The sequence below is a fragment of the Gopherus evgoodei genome, chromosome 10 (genome assembly GCF_007399415.2).
Source record: "Gopherus evgoodei ecotype Sinaloan lineage chromosome 10, rGopEvg1_v1.p, whole genome shotgun sequence".
NCBI classification, from domain to species: domain Eukaryota; kingdom Metazoa; phylum Chordata; order Testudines; family Testudinidae; genus Gopherus; species Gopherus evgoodei.
The window spans coordinates 40,729,239-40,743,719 of NC_044331.1; positions in this window are offsets into that span (position 1 = coordinate 40,729,239).

Sequence of the window (14,481 nt, forward strand, 5' to 3'; positions counted from 1 at the left end):
AGCCTGGGGACCCCTGAGGGCTGAATGCTTCTCCCTTGGCCTGTCCAGCAAGTCTCCTCCCCCATGGGTTTGAAGTTTGCACCAGGTTGCCTGCAGGCCAAGCTCTTCTGCTCCTTTGGTTTGTATTAACCCTGGACTGCCAGCAGCCTGAGCTGTTCTTATGCATGAACTCTTAGTTCTTCAGCTGGTGCCAGGTTAAGGAGAGTTCTTTTAAATTCTGTTCATCAACACCTTGTGCCTTCATTAAAATGTTGTGAAAGTGCTGATGATGTGGTGCTCAACTGAGTCCTCACACCTTCGCACCAGCATCAGAGCTCTCCGCAGGCAGCGGCACTTGTGACAAGCGTTAGCTCAGTGAGAAGACTTAAGTGAAGGTTGTGGCAAGGGCTCCTGCGGTAGCAGTGGGCTGTAATACTGGGACATCAAGGAGAGTTTTGAGGAAGCTGGTTGGCAGAGAGGAGCAATTGCCTCTGTCTGTTTCTTAGAGGGTGGCCTATGTACCAGCTATTGGCTTGTCTACATGGCAGCCATTACCGATTACTGCCAGCAGGTGTCAGCAACAGAGACAGCTGCACACGGCTGCATTCCAAGTGTAGCCAAGTACAAACTCACACTGGTTCAGCTGCAGCTGTGGCACAAGTGAAGGCAGGGGAGGCCTCAGAGTGAGCCCCAGCGTGAACGGTGCAGTGAGTCAGTGGGGCCCCACTAGAGGAGAGTAACAAAATAAGATTAAATGGTAGATTTCAACAAATGCATCCATGGGAAAATAATCCCAACCATAGACCCTCACTGGAAAGGAGAGTGGGACACAATTGCATGAGGGAGATGAGGGTTATGCTGTTGAGCTGCTTACACAGAGGCAGCCCATGGCACAGCAGAGAAGTAATTGACGCCCTCTGTCTTGCTGTAGTGTGGCCACATGGGATACTGGGCACCACACCCAGCCGGGAGAGAGAGAGAGACCTGAACTGAGGAGGCATGTAATTGATTAGAAGGTGGTGTGTTGGAACTAAGGAGAAGTGGAGTGAAGTGAAGCACAGATTTGCTCCACTAGTTTAGGGTCACTAAAATAATATAGCCAGGAACCATAAAGGAGAAACTCCTGTATGCTGCTGTAAGTTACTCCAGGGCTGAAGCAGCACCAGTGTGAGAAGGAGAGAGGTGTATCCAGGACCCTAATGGCCCCTCTGTCCTGTGCTGAGATTTGGCCCTGTGTTCCTAGTCATATGACTGCAAAGAAAACCTTGAAAACATAAACTGACTGGAAAAGATGCGGTGTTGGCTTCAGGCTGTCTGCAGCCTCAGGAAACAGCTCCTCGGAGGTGTGGCCTGCTCCATTCATAGGAGTGGAGGTAATTTGTGAAACATTAAGTTAGATAAGCAGTTAGTTATTTCACTGCTGCTGATTGCAGCAGAAACATGCAGCAAATATACTTATCCCACATCTCCAAGGTACCAAAAAACCCCAACTGCCCCCACCCAGTTACTAAAACCTCCAGCGTTTCCCTGAGAACTCTTGCAGTACAGTTATGGGGGCTCAGGACAAGGATCTGTGTAGATTGAAAATGTGGGGAGGACAGACATGAAATTTAATATCAAAACGAGTGACTGTGCTGAATGCGTTATTGATGTTAATAGTTGATTTGCTAAACATTTCAATTTTTAAAATATCATTGAAGCTGCCGCAGAATTTCCAGTCGTCTGCAATAAGTGCCACAGCATCCGGCGACCTGTGCGCTGACCTCTGTGGCAGGGCCTTGGGCCGGGCTAGGTGCTGACGCTTCTGTGTTCCATAGGGTGTTTGTGCTGCCGTGCTTACTGGGTCCATGCTTTTTTATGGAAATAAAATCTGCAGGTGATGAGATAGTGGCTGAACTCTCCTTTCCGTGCAACGCCAGCACTCGCTTCAGGGGACCTGAGAGATCCAGGGGCTCAGTGCAACTTAGGAGAGATGAAGATTGTCAGTGAAAGAGGAGTGGGATTTGCTTATAAACTACTCCAGTGCTGAAAGCCTGTTTCCCAAGTGTAGCCTGAGGACAGAGTTCTTGTTCCTCTGAACAGTCCTGGCTACGCCGAGTTACAGGCAGCCAGAATTCAGAGAGCAGTTTCTTCTTGACTGTTTTGTGGCCTGATTACAAGACAAATCGCATGAGCGGTTCAAGACAAACACTTTCCAATTCAGCACAATTAACCAATGCCTGGAAGGAAAAAGTACAAGCCCAGAGCTCTCTGGTGTAATGTTAGGAGGTTGTGTTTTGTTTATGGAACTGCATTGATTTCCATATGCTCATTGCTGACTCCAAAGATAAATCTGTAGAAGTGAAAGGTCTTTCTCTGGCAGAGAGGAGCTTGCAAGGAGCAAATTAGCAAACAAGCCAACGCAAGGAATAGGTTGTAAACTCTTCAAGGCAGGGACTATCTTCACTTTGTGTCTGTAGTGCCAGATACATGATCAGCACTTAAAATAATAATCAGTAAATAATCATTAAATTCCCATCCAGCCCTGCAGCTAAATTTTGAGGCTTTGAAATGTGTAAGCTGTTCAGGGTAGCCTTTTCCTAAGTACGTTCATCAGCTGAATTCCAGAAGTAAGTCTGTGAATAAATGTTTGCTTTTATTGAGCAGAGATGTTTGTAAAAGCAGATTACATGTAACTTGGATGTAGCATGCCCCTTTGAGAAAAGTTGCATGCTTAAACGTTTACTAGCTTGAGCAGAGGAAGATGCAACTCACTCTCTAGCGGTGGAGGGGATTTCAGTCTGGTCCTGCAGGGCCTTGTCGGAGGTGGGGAAAAGGACCAAAGGGCAGTGCTCTGCAGCCTACTGTAGGCCTTTGTGTAACATATCATGTGTCTGGCCTGCTTGCTGCCCTGCCAGAAGAGCATGCATTTTCCAGTGCTCTGTTGCTTCTTCTAACTCTATTTTTGTTTCTCTTACTTGCCTTACCAATTTTGTGGCATGGTGTCTTAGCCATCCAACAGCTGTGACCATAGTTTGCAATATTCTACATTTCTTTCTTCTATTCTTCTCCTTCAAGACTACAGTCTCTGCCACTGCCTTATCGATTCCAGTCTCTGTCTCTCCACTTTCTATTTTGAACATATATAGGCTGCCTTTACTCGTTACCCAGCATATCCATTCCTCAGCAAAATCTGGGGATCTGACAGGAGGGGAAAAGGGATTCCTTAGTGTGACTGCGATTCCAGGGGTGGGGGACACACTGAGGTTACTCAGTTAGGGCAGGAGGCAAAGAATGGGGCAGACAATCCCCAAAGCTGATGGTTATTCCAATACTCGGATCCACCCACCTAGCCACAAGACAGCTTCTACAATACCTTACTGGTTACACAGAAGCCAAAACACAGTTCCTTTAAAAGTAACGCAGCCTTTAGACTCCCTCCCAGACAGTCAAGTGAAATATGAAAGTTCTATCAGTCCAAAGGATTGAATACATTCACTCACCAGTTAATGAATATTCCAGATCTTACCCCAACACATGCTTGCAGCCAATTCTTATTAACTAAACTAAAATTTATTAAAAAAGAAAAGGGAGAGAGGTTAAAAACTCATTATACAGACAGACAATTCTGAGATCGGTTTCATAGTAGAGATGGTGAGCTTTCGAGTTGCAAAGAGTTCTTAGAATTAGGCCATATTTTCAGTCCAATGTTTCATACATAGGGTGAGCCAGATGGGACTGGAGATCTCCATCTTGCAACTTAATGCGTTCCCTGATAAAGCTTAAGCAGATCTGAGATTAAAAGGATTAGGACCCAAGACACATTTATATAGTTCCAGGCCTTCTCTTGACAGCAGGGAGTCCTTAGGCAATCAATAGGCCATCATCAAGACTTTGAAGTAGACCTATTTCCTAACCATCACCAGTAATTAGCTACATGGATTAACATAAGGCAATTGCTTGTTTTCCACCATTTGCAGTTGATCTGGTATATACTTCAAAGAGAAATCAATACAGGGATATCATTATATTTACAGTTTATTTAAATGTTAAGATCTTTTGATCTCTGAATTAAGAGACTGCAGCATAGACAGGAACTGTTTGATTACATTCTCAACCTCTAACAATAAATATGTAAACACACAAACACAAACATCATCTATAAATATGACCCTAGAGGTTGAATTTGGGTCATTTATCCTGCAGGATGTTTAACCCTTTCTGGCCATGTCTCACACCTAGCTTGGAGCCTTCTGCTATCTAAGGCTGTGACCCTAACATCAGGCAGCTCATCACTTACCAAATCCACAGTGGGGGTCACCAGTGCTGTGAGTGCTGCTGTGAGAGCATTCATACGGTTGCTAAGTGCTGCTGGTTTTGGAGCTACACTGTTTGCTGCACTAGTGGAGAGCACAGCTTGCTGATTCAGCTGATTCGAGGTTGTTCCTGAAGAGAGACCCCAGGCTCAGTTTGGTGGTGAAATCAGCAAAGCACACACCGTGTCCAACAGGTCACAGGAACACAAACACATATATGCCTGTGACTAAGTGAAGGCTCAGGACACCATGGTCCTGTTCCCTTGGCTGACACAAAGGTGCCCCTCCTATAACTTCTCCTTTTACACACTGATACAAACACACTTTGTACAATCCATGTGCTTTGACCTCTCCTATAACTTCTCTTTTGCACATTGATACAAATGCTTTGTATTACACTCCATATGCTTTTCCTTATTACCCTGAACCTTGTACCTGCTAGTTTGAACAAAACATCCTCATCCTTTATCCTATCCTTCCCTCCTTACCTTATGAGGGCCTTGGTGTGTCCCTATACAATCTCTTACGAATGTGTTCACGCCATTACTTGAGAACTCTGGGTGTTTCCGTGCCATCCTCTGGTCAGGACTGTGCTTACTTGGTGCTAGCTAATACCTAGTGCGTTGCTATTCTGTCAAGGCCAGGTCTACTTGGGTTCACAGCCTTTGGTTCACACTGTTAGTTATGCCCAGGGCTCCAGCCTACAAGCAGGCCTGAAGCTTCCACAGTTCTCTTAGTGCTGTTGGGATTGAGCATGGGTTGCTGTGTGGTGCCACGTGTGCAGGCAGTGCTGCTTTGGCCACAAGGATCCTCAGTCCCCCCATTGAAGCCAACTTCCATTGCATCACTCAGCATGGGGGGCTTTAGGGTGAGTCTCTACCCTTGGGCGAGGGCGTATGCTGTTATCTTCCTGCAGGAGACACACACCAATGTGGCCAAGAAAGTCAGATGGCAGCTGGAGTAGGGGGACAGGTGCATTTCAGCCACAGTGCAGTTTTTGAGCAAGTTGGTGACTCTGTTCTCTCCAGGTGTGTCCAGTCATCTGCTGCATCTCTGGGTTTGTGTGGGTTTTGGGGCTGATCCTCAATGTTGTCAACATCTGCACCTTGATAGTGGTCCCAGAGCAGGTGCATTTCTATCAACAGGTATCCACCTTTCTGAGCACCTCTGAATCTGGGGAATGCAGGGTCCTGGCTGGGGATTTTACCCCCCCCCCCCCCGAGATGGATGTGACTGCAGTGGGAAAGGGAAGGGCCAGGCACTCACAGACTTCTTCAGGGAGATTGTCAACCATCATTGTGTCTTGGAAGGTGGCTGTAGATGGCTGTGGTTAAGGCTTTTGCATTTCCTGTGCAGAGCCATGAAGACCTGGAGAGGACCTAGCAAGCTGCCTGGTAAAAGGCCTTTCTCCTTTCCTGCACATCGATAATGCTGAGCTCAGAGAAAGTGAAGTGGCTCAGACTTTCAGTGCTGTAAACGGGAGTATTTTTATCTCCCAGACCTCTGACATTTCCAGGGCAATAAACTCAAAATGTGAGGTAATTGATGGCAATCTGTTGTCCAACCCACCTACTATCATTGTGTTTCTAACTGGGGCCTTGTGTAACTTTCTCCTGTGGACAGGAGACACTCTTAAGAAGATGATTCTAAAAACTCTGTCTTGCAACTTGGATGGGGGCACGGTCTCCTGAGGACAAAACCTGAGCTCTCTCTGCTGTAGTGCAAATGGGCTCATTACATAGGGAAAAGCTGGCTGAGTTTGAGAAACAAAGCCTGATCTTGTTCTGTGAGCTGCATGGAGAGGATCCCTACGCCCTTCACAGTCACATGCCCGTGGGTCCTCGGGTACACCCACACTGCTGGCAGAAATCCAGCCACCAGGAGCCAGGGAGCAGCAGGGATGGGCTTGTCCCAGTAGCCAAACTGTTTGCAACGTCACAGAAAATCAATATAAGTTATTTCTCTAGGTCCTTTGATGTCTGCCGGGGCATCACACAGACACCTTTCCCTGAACTCACATTGCACAGAACTGACTGGCTTGGAGAGATCTACGCCGTTATCACTGTAATCCTTCTGCGAGGTGCCACAAGCAGCAACAACGGCCAGACCTAAATTGTGGAGGGGTCCTTACTGAAAGAAATCAGCTCACGTCCAGAGCCAGACTCCTAGCTTTGGCTCTGGTAAATTAAAATAAAATATCCCAACTCTTCCTTGCGGGTAGTTTTCCCCACTCACCTGCCCTCCAAGTTCTTGGGAACGTGGAGCCACAGACAGCTGTTATCTGGGGAACGGGAAACCAGTGAAAAGAAACACAAATTCCCAGTGTGTCTATTTGTGCACAGGGAACTGAGCAACCTCAAACCAAACCAGCAGGAGCTTGGTCAAGGCCCCCAGTCCCAACACTGTGTCTCTTGCCTATGGAATCAAGTATCAGAGGGGCAGCCGTGTTAGTTTGGATCTGTAAAAGCGGCAGAGAGTCCTGTGGTACCTTACAGATGAACAGACGTATTGGAGCATGAGCTTTCGTGGGTACATGCATCTGACGAAGTGGGTATTCACCCACGAAAGCTCATGCTCCAATACGTCTGTTCATCTATAAAGTGCCACAGGACTCTGCTGCCTATGGAGGTAACCCAGTGCTTAACAGTATTATACTGTTCAGTCAATAGGTGGCAACCTGTGTAACAGACATTATTGCAGGGGAGGCCAACCTGAGCTTAAGGAGGAGACAGATTTTACCAATGTACGTTGCCAAAGAGCCACAGTCATACGTCAGCAGCCCCTCATCAGCTCCCTCCCCCAGTGCCTCCCAGCCCCACCAATCAGCACCTCTCATTCCTTCCCCACACCTCCCAATCATCTGTTTCATGGCCTGCAGGAGGCTCTGGGGAGGAGCGAGGGCATGGCAGGCTCAGGGAAGGGCGGGGGAAGGGGTGGAGTGGGGACAGAGCCTGTAGCAGAGCCAGGGGTTGAGCGGTGAGCACCCCCTGGCACACTGGAAAGTTGGTGCCTGTAGCTCCGGCCCCGGCGTCAGTGCCTATACAAAGAGCCACATATTAACTTCTGGAGAGCCACATGTGGCTCCGAAGCCAGAGGCTGGCCACCGCTGCCTTATTGAAACCGCTCAGCCTGGCCTGACAAAGCATTAAAGGATCTAATGCTAAGCACATCTGTGGGCTCTGGGACCATCCCAATCTGGTCACAGAGGGGATCCAGAACAATGGTTCCCCGGGAAGCCCACCCACCATCACCGCACACTCCAGTCAGCTTAATCTCAGAGGTAGTCGAGGGCATCCAGGACAGTGCAGTGTCTTCACCTCTGCTCCCCTCAGCTGAGTGGATTGGGGGGCTTGTGAAATCAGGTTGACTGGGATGAATTATATTTCTGTCCTTTGATTCTGTATTAACTGAATCTCGCCTTTTCCCGATTTAGCCCAGGACTGACGTCAGGCTTCCAGCCTATACTTACCCAGGTCATCCTGCTTGCTCCATCTGAATATTGGCACCACCTTAGCAGTCTTTGGGAGTCTCCCTGGAATTCCAGGATTTATTATGGAAACAATTGAGGGTCAATATTGGCTCACTTCTTGCCCAATGAGGAATTGGCCCACGGCAGAAGTCCTGCCCTTCTCCAATGGCTCCACATCAGGGCCAGCCCTTTCCAAGCTTTGCTGTAAGTGTCCCCCACCTGCCTGCAGGACTCTATAGCAGTGCTTGACTGCAGCAAATGCACATTCCCTTTTCCTTTGCTCAGACTGGGATGGGTGTAGGGTGACCATATTTCCCAAAGTAAAAATGGGACACCACGTGGGACTGACCATCTGAGCCCCACACCACCCGGGGTGACCACCCGAGCCCTGCGCTGGGGCCAACCACCCAAGACCTGCGCTGCCTGGGGCTGGGGCCGACCGCCCGAGTTCTGCACTGCCCGGGGCTGGGGCCGACCACCTGAGCCCTGCGCTGCCCGGGGCTGGGGCTGACCACCTGAGCCCTACTCTGCCCGGGGCTGGGGCCAACCACCTGAGCCCTGCGCTGCCCGGGGCTGGGACCGACCACCTGAGCCCTGCTGGGGCTGGAGCTGACTGCCCAAGTCCCATGCCACCTGTGGCAGACAGCCTGAGCCCTGCCACCTGGTGCCTCGCATAGTCAGTTGGCTCCCCCATCCACAAATGTTCTTCCGCGATGATTAGTTGGCAAGAGCAAATGAGACAAATTCCCATTTTTGCCAACAAAATTGGGACAACCAGGGCAGGGCTTAAAAAGGGGACTGTCCTGGCCAAAATGGGATATATAGTCACCGTAGGTGGGCAGCACTTACAGCTGGGCTGTGCCCACTGCCACTGTGTGAAAATAGAAAAGCCCCTTCTTGACTAGAAACCTCCTAGGTGGGAGAGAGGAGACCACCTTTTCCATCCCTGTCAGAACCTGCTGTGTTTTTCATGCCTTGTGTGCAGTTAAATTGGATCGAGGATAAACCCATTCCCCCTGTATAAAATTCCAGTGGGTGGTCTGGCTGCTCCCTGCCGTTGTCAATGTAACAGCGTCTTCCCAGGGACTGCTTGTTTTCCCACCCAGGTAATCTCTCGGAGGCATTCAGCTTCTCTGAGAGCAGCACTTAAATCTTTGTCACACTTTGGTGCCTACAGTAATTGGTCCTGTGAATGGCGAGCTCTGGCTTTTTTTGCACTGCCTGTAATTGGTATCACTTAATCCCGGGCTGAAGCCAGAGTTTGCACATCTGTCCCCTAATCCTTTATATACCCTCTGCAACTTCCTCCCCAGTAGCTGGCCACTGGTTTTGATTTACACACAGAAAACGTGGTTTCCTCGTGGGCACAGGAGAGCTTCAGGCCAAAACCCCACTACGGACAAAGCAGGAAATGCGGAGTGGAGACGACACTTTTCCTCACGGTGCCATAACCTGACCTTGGCTGCCTGAACCCGCAAGGACATCCCAGCACATTGTCCCTCCCTGTGAGGGGATGTTCACCCCAGACTAGCCCAAAAAGGGTTAATGTGGCTCAGCTGGGGCTACCGAACCAGATAAGCCACACCTGAGGGAGAGATTGATGGACAATCTCTGACTGCAGATGGGGCCCAGCTGAGGGGGAGGGGGAGAGCAGGAGCAGGAGCAAATGGGGGCTGCAGTCACTCTGTGGGCTTATAGAGGGAAAGAAAGGAGGTGATCCAGAGGGAGAGTAGAAGCCCTGGGATCCATGCCCTGCAGGAAGGCTTTACTCAGAAGTGTGATGGAGCAGAAGTCTGATAGGGTGGAGTTGGAAAAGACTCAGGGAAATGCTGGTAAGGTGGCTGTTGATTTGAGAGTTCCTAGGGGGGAACTCATAGTAGTGGGCAGGCCTGGGTTCCCCTATCAGCTGCTGGAGAAGTGGCACAGCCTGGGCAGTGAATAGGAAGAGTACCTGAGCCAGTTCTTGTGGAGTGACATTGAGACCCTGGAAGGGGGAAACCACATAGTGACCTGGCTAGAGGGCCAAGCCACGAAGAGGGAGCACTGTAATTCCTGGGTATGAGAGGGATAGCAGAGTGAAGAGGAGATGGATGGGAGCATCAGACTGGATGGAGTTTTTCCCCCAGATGCAGCCACAAGAAAGTGCCCCAATGGTGAGGAGAACCCTGTGATACCCCCTCAGCCAGCAGCAAGGAATCTCTGCTCAGTGGAGCTGCCCAGATTCAGGGCCCAATATGAGGCCATAGGGCTGCTGATGGGGCACGGAGACCAGAGGGCCAGGCTGTTTTAGAGAGGGGTAAGGATCTGCCCACCATTCTGCCCTCCACCTACCCCCCACTCCCAGCAACATCTTGATCCAGGCCCATCCCATCCACTGGTTCCCCGCTCACTGCCCCACAAACAACCCCTTGACAGCCCTAATCCCTGCTCTACTCTTCTTTCCAGCCCTCCCTGTAGTACCACCCCTTCCATAACCCTCCTGAGATCCCCCTCTGCCCCAGGGATCCCGAGTCATTCCTGGCCATACCTCCAGATGGGGACCAAGGATCCCATCCCCATGGATACACCAGTGTTGAGCACCAATCCCACCACTGATCAACAGCGTGGCTGCTTCCCTTGTTGCCTTCCTGCCCCCAGCCTGACAGCTGGACCTGATCTCAGCTCCATAGCTGGATACCACAGGGCCATACCTGGCACAGGGTGCCCCATCTCCCCAGCCAGCCCCGAACATGCTGACTGCGCCTGCCCCAGAGGGCATCTACACTTTAATCCTGTTTATCCAGCAGCAGCAGCACTGCTCAATAACTGTACTAGCTAGTGATTGTGATATGTCAGGCTGACTGATACGGATGGGTTACTGTGATAGGAATTAATCTTTGATCATGCTGCTTAGTTATTAATTGCCCAGTTGTAGTGATTATTAATTGCCATCTTTATTGTACGGTCTGTTCACTTATTTCTACCAACTCTGCTCTGCATTTGTCCATTCTTTTCATCTTCCTTTTTCACTCCTCTGTCTTTCTGCTTTCCCCTCTACATGATGTAATAATAATGTTCACACTCTTTCCTTCACCTGCCAGATCCTGCCTCCCTCCCTGTACTGGGCTTCCCTCTTCTCATTTGCATTTCACAGCAGTGCACTAGCCTGCCACGAACTAACTGGCTGTGTGGATCCTGCTACCATGCACTAAAATGGACAGGACTATATCAAAGCACACTATGAAACTTTTAGTGTGCAGTGGCAGGGTCCACATGGCTGAACAGTGCTTGGCAGGTTAGTGCCCTGTAGATTTGCACTCTGCCTTGCCCTGTGCTAAGCTGCCATGTAGAGAAGCCATTAGAAAATTTAAAGCAGGTAATTTGGAGGGAGTGGGAACTTTATCTCAGATTTTGTATTGTCTACCTCAGACCCTAATCTGACACAGCAATTTCAGGGCAACCGGCTTACATGCATGCATTTTGGAACACTTTGAAAAGTAAAATCAGGCCATTTGGGCGGGGGGGGGGCTGTCTCTCGGGAAGCCCCTGACCAAATGTGCCCAAATGTGCTCCCCAAACTGTACGCCAGGTCTGCAACAGGGCATGCCAACTTTCAAGCCCATCTGAATGTGCCTGTGAAATTAAGAGCACTTTGTAACAACTTGTAAAATCTTGCATTGTGCAGCCGGCTCTTGCTGGCGTTCAGGAGCTGGGAGGAAGCCCAGTGTGATGTCCATTTCAGGCAGGCCCTGCCTATATATATATTTTCTCTTAGTAGAAGGTAATAAACCATTATACAAGCTAGCAAATTTTAGAATGAGGGGGGCTGAATCTCAGAACCCACAGGACCAGATGATTCCAACTTTGCATAACTAACTTTATGCTTGCCCTGATGTGGCACGGCAATCTATCTATGTATGTGCATTCTAGAACACTGTGAGAAATTGCCTCTTAAACAGACAGCTCTGCTCAGCTGTTGCAATGAACATCACTAGCAAAAGGCTCCTCTTCTCCTTTCCTTCTCTTTTCTCTTCCTGGCATGCTGCAAAGTAGCCATCCAGTCTAGATGAACCTGGTGAGAGTTTAGTACTGTCGCTTTAACTGTGCAATGATTAACTGGGATCGATCTCACCAATACAACAATAGAGCAGAACAGGGTGAAGGGGAGGTTGGGGAATATCAGAAGGCTGAAGAAAGCAATGCCATGAAGAGGGTGTGGAGAGAGACAGAGAGAGAAATATAGCGAGAAGAAAAGGAAAGATGCCTTTGCAGTGCAAACAGGGAGGGATTACCCTGCATGCCCATGCTGCAGAGCAAGAGGGAGAAGCTAGTGTCAGTTATACAATCCATGGATAAAGTCCAGTCATTTTCCCAGGGGTAGAATCAGCGCTGTCTTTTATCAGCCCTGCCCAGCAGAGCTTCCAGGTCACTGAGGTTTCTGCGCTTATCCTCCACCTGTGATGCAGTAGGAACTTTCCATTGCTGCAAGTTCATTTGCTTCATTGGTGTAACCGTGCCTCTGTGGGTCACAACTGAGAGTGCCAAAATAAGGACGAGCTGCTGAGAAATAGGGCAGATACACCCCAAGACTGGTGGCTAATCCCCCATAGGATATACCAAACCAGCAATGAAAGTAAACTTCTGTTTCACCACACTGGCTAACAAGAAGTCATAAAGGCAGTTTCCCCAGGCATTCCAGTACTTGTATTACCACCGAAAACACTGGCTTTAAAGATGAGTGATTCTTTACAACCAGTCTCATCAAATTAAAGGTTCTTCTGATCCCAAAGGACCAGCCACACACCCACGTCAATATATAACTTAGATCTTATCCAAAAATCACAGTGCTGCCAATCCTTTAGTATCTAAAGGTTTATTCATAAAAAGAGAGAAAGAAAGGTGAGAATTAAAATTGGTTAAAGGAATCAAATACATACAGTAATTGCAAAGTTCTTGGTTCAGGCTTGTAGCAGTGGCCTCAGTCAAGTCTCCAACTGCTTCCAAATCATTGGAAGGTCCTCAGTCCACTGGTTAAAATGCTCCCATTAGTATAAGTCCATATCCCAAAGGCTGGAGCAGGATAGAGGCAAAATGGAGGAGTTTCCAGTGCCTTTTATATCCTGTCATGTGCAGGGAAGCCCATTGTTCTTGTTGTGGAAAATTACAGCAACAAGATGGAGTTTGGAATCACATGGGCAAGTCACATGTCCATGCATTTCACCTGGTCATTGCAGGAAATATACTCCAGACAGCATGTTTACACAACAATCCACTCGGTGTAGATGGGCATCTCCCATGGTCCATTGTGAGTTAAGTGTCCTTTTGATGGGCCACTCAATTTGAATAGCCCCTCCAAGAATTGCTGGCTAACTACTTTGTTAGTTATCCCAGGAGCAAAAATTTGAAATACAGGTATACAGCCAATACTCATAACTTCAAATAAAAAAAAATGATACATGCATACAGCTAGCATAATCATAACCAGCAAATCATAACCCTTTTATAGACACCTCACTTGACAACCTTTGTACAAGATTTGTTGCAAATATATAACAGTGGTTGCAACAATGATCTATATGGTCATATTTTAATCAGATAATGTCACAATTGGGGACCTGCCCTTCCCAGGATGGTGAAAGTAGAGAGACCCAGGAGGCTGGCATCTGACTCCCCCCATTCATCAGACCCTCTAACTGGGCAGTATGGATGTGGTCCTGTTAGACTAGATGGGAGAGGAGATGACAGGAGGATAAGCACAGAGAGCTGGGCTGAGCCAACCCGCTGCGCTCCTGGCAATGTGGGTTGCAGATCTCATCCCTGTATTTCATCACCAGTTCTAGGCTGGCTGTTGTGGCAGACTGGAGTAGGGAGTATGGCTGAGGCTGGGACGTCTCAGAGCTGTAACCCCTGCCAGGCCGAGTCAGGGCACAAAGCCCATGCTGTAGCCACTGCCAGGCTCAGTGTCATTCTAGAATCTATTTTCCGAATAGCTCCTTGAAGGGTCACAGTGTGTCTTTATCACGAGGGGCCACCACAGGTGTCCCTGCGAGTGCTGTGGGACATCTGTCCCTGGGTGTCTGGGATCATGCTGGGTGCACCATGGTCCTAGAGGTAAGTGCTGTAGCACTCCAAGTGCCAGGCTCCCCAGGCTGTAGCCCACAGTGGGTTCCTATGGTCAGTCACATACCAGAGAGGATTTCTCTACAAGGGCTGCTGGAAACTGGAAGCTGCATGTTCCCTTGGCAAGATGCCTAGAAGATTAAATCCAGTGCAGCACCTAGGGGCTGTCCAGTCTGGTCCAGGGGCATAAAAGGTAACAAGGTCCCTGTGTGACCTCTCTGCATGGACCTGCTACCTGCTGGCCACAGCCCTGTGTCCTCCTGCTGCACCTGAGAACGATAGTGCCCTTCCAGGCTTCGAGCCCATCTTGACCAGGAGGGCCCAGGAAGAACCTGTGGATCATAGCAGTCACCCACTCTGATCCCAGAGATACCACGGTACTGCTGCTGGCACCAGCAGCCCAGAGCCATCCACTGACTCAGTAGGGGACATAACTGAGCCCTGCCATGTCTCCTGGCCCAAGGCAAATGGTACTGACGAAATGCCATTTGCATATACCAAAGCTGAGGCCTTCTGTACAGGAACAGAATCTGGGGTCAAATCTAAATGTAATCTGTGTAAAGTAAAGCAAGCCCCAGCTCATGTCTTTGAAAGGTTCCTCAACATCTACTGCCAGTCCCACCACCAGCTCTGTGCAGT